This window comes from Sinocyclocheilus anshuiensis, unplaced genomic scaffold, assembly GCF_001515605.1.
Source record: "Sinocyclocheilus anshuiensis isolate Anshui unplaced genomic scaffold, SAMN03320099.WGS_v1.1 scaffold1762, whole genome shotgun sequence".
NCBI lineage: Eukaryota > Metazoa > Chordata > Actinopteri > Cypriniformes > Cyprinidae > Sinocyclocheilus > Sinocyclocheilus anshuiensis.
In genome coordinates, this window is record NW_015547656.1 from 445980 (window position 1) to 448703 (window position 2724).

Genomic DNA, 2724 nt, shown 5'->3' on the forward strand with positions numbered 1-2724 from the left:
TTTGAGAATAACTGATGCTTGAATCTGATTACATCAGAGGACACTTTTGTTACTAAGGGAAGAAAATGGTAATTTCAAACAAAATAAAGCAACTAAATCCCTTCATAAAGGGCTGCAATAATCTCCTTAAGAAGCTCCTATGAAGCTGCTATATCATATTATTAAGGCTCTAAATGATCATTATGATCAAACTCTGCTGTCACTCAATCTCCTGCATGCCTTCTGTCTCTGATTGATAGTTTAGAGTTGTTTATCCAGTAAAAGCTCTTTTAGTGTAACTGTAGCTGGAGCTTCTCGTGTCAGATCTTGACTGATTTTAATCAAGTAAAGGTCAGAATAACTGCAGTAATATCTCCAGATGAACTCTTACTGGACTGAAGCAGCTCAGCTTTACTTGGTTCTCCATCAATCATGTTTTAGAGTATAAAATCTATTGCCATATAAAAGACTATAAGTGTTTCATGTTTCTGTATAGTTGTTTTATATATCATTTGTGGTATATTTCTGTTTGTGAAACACTCTACAGCTGTGGTTTAATCACTTCATTGAGCGGTTCCTGGACTCGTCGGGAAGAAGAGCGAAGTTCGGCGCCGGTCCGTGCGTCTGTGTGGGAGAATCTCTGGACAGAATCGAGCTCTTTCTGTTCGGCAGTCGCCTCCTGCAGCGCTTCCACTTCAGCGTCCCGCCAGGGGCTTCCCTGCCCGACCTGAAGAGGTGATTTGGCGTGGTGCTGCAGCCTCAGTGCTACAGCGTGAGAGTCACACCACGACACTGACACACACACTGCAGTTCTGCTGCTGGGCAACAGGGGGAAACACCGAGAGCGGCGTTCAACCCACCACTGCAGGACTGTGTGTGTGTGTGTGTGTGTGTGTGAGAGTGAGTGTGAGTGTGTGTGAGAGAGTGAGTGTGTGAGAGTGCGTGTGTGTGTGTGAGAGAGAGAGTGAGTGTGTGAGAGTGCGTGTGTGTGTGTGAGAGAGAGAGTGAGTGTGTGAGAGTGCGTGTGTGTGTGTGAGAGAGAGAGTGAGTGTGTGAGAGTGCGTGTGTGTGTGTGAGAGAGAGAGTGAGTGTGTGAGAGTGCGTGTGTGTGTGTGAGAGAGAGAGTGAGTGTGTGAGAGTGCGTGTGTGTGTGTGAGAGAGAGAGTGAGTGTGTGAGAGTGCGTGTGTGTGTGTGAGAGAGAGAGTGAGTGTGTGAGAGTGCGTGTGTGTGTGTGAGAGAGAGAGTGAGTGTGTGAGAGTGCGTGTGTGTGTGTGAGAGAGAGAGTGAGTGTGTGAGAGTGCGTGTGTGTGTGTGAGAGAGAGAGTGAGTGTGTGAGAGTGCGTGTGTGTGTGTGAGAGAGAGAGTGAGTGTGTGAGAGTGCGTGTGTGTGTGTGAGAGAGAGAGTGAGTGTGTGAGAGTGCGTGTGTGTGTGTGAGAGAGAGAGTGAGTGTGTGTGAGTGTGTTTGTGTGTGTGCGTGCGTGTGAGTGTTAGTGTGTGGGTGGGTGTGTGTGAGTGTGAGAGAGTGAGTGTGTGTGAGTGTGTTTGTGTGAGAGACCAAAAAAGGGCTTTTTAGCAAGTCTCGTCTATTTGCAGAAATTCAAGGCATTCTTCTTCATTATTTCTTATAACTGAAATAAATCAAACAGTTCCTTATGAAATGAGTAAGAATGTGTTAAAGGTTTTAGGAATCCATTCTTATGTAAAAAAAAAAAAAAATTACAAATAAAATAAATAAATAAATACATACATACTCTCCAAGGATAATTATTACTTGTTAAATAATGCGTTTCATTTTTTTTCAGAAATATACCAAATATCTGGGATTTGGGAAATAGCCAGTAATGCAAATCCTCCCGAAAGAAAGAAAGAAAGAAAGAAAGAAAGAAAGAAAGATAAATGTTCTGTTGTTTCACTCTGATCATCACAAAAAGAGCAATTGTTAAAATCTTTAAAATAAGTAAATAAAAATCTCTGGAATAATTTACTCTGTTCAGAATTTTTAAGTGCAAAGATATTTGATATTTTGAATTTTATATTTCTTAATTTATCAGCTTTATTTTTTGAAAATTATTGAAAAACTGATTAAAAAAACATGCCTATGAATATTGTATATATCATGGTTTTGGTTAAAAAGTGACATTTTCTTAAATGTAGTATGTGTGTGTGTGTGTGTGTGTGTGTGTGTGTGTGTGTGTGTGTGTGTGTGTGTGTATATTAAAATAAAAAATTATATGTGTATATATATATATTTTTTTGTTTTGTTTTTTTTATAATATATTTTTTTAATTTGTAATAATATATATTAATAATATTATATTATATTCTCTCTCTATATATGTACTCTCTCTATATATTACTTAATTACATTCTCCTAATTTAAATGAAAAAAAGTTAAATAAAAAAATATATAGATATGTGTGTAATTACACACTAATTCTTCATTATGAAACCTTGACATTTCTTGGCATCTTTAACCATAAATATGTATATGAAATACATTTTTAACTCTAGAAATTAGTCAAGATTCCCTGGGAAATTAAATCAACAGGCCATTGGTGCAAAATGAAGGTCAGTCGTTTCCTAAAACTCACCGCTATCTGAAGCAGGTTCAGTTTGGTTCTCATAGAATGGATCAAATAAACCCGAGTGATGAATTCTATTTAATTTAATCAATCACAGTTCATCAGTTCTCTTTAAAGCACCGATGACTCTTAAAACACACACACACACTCTCACACACACT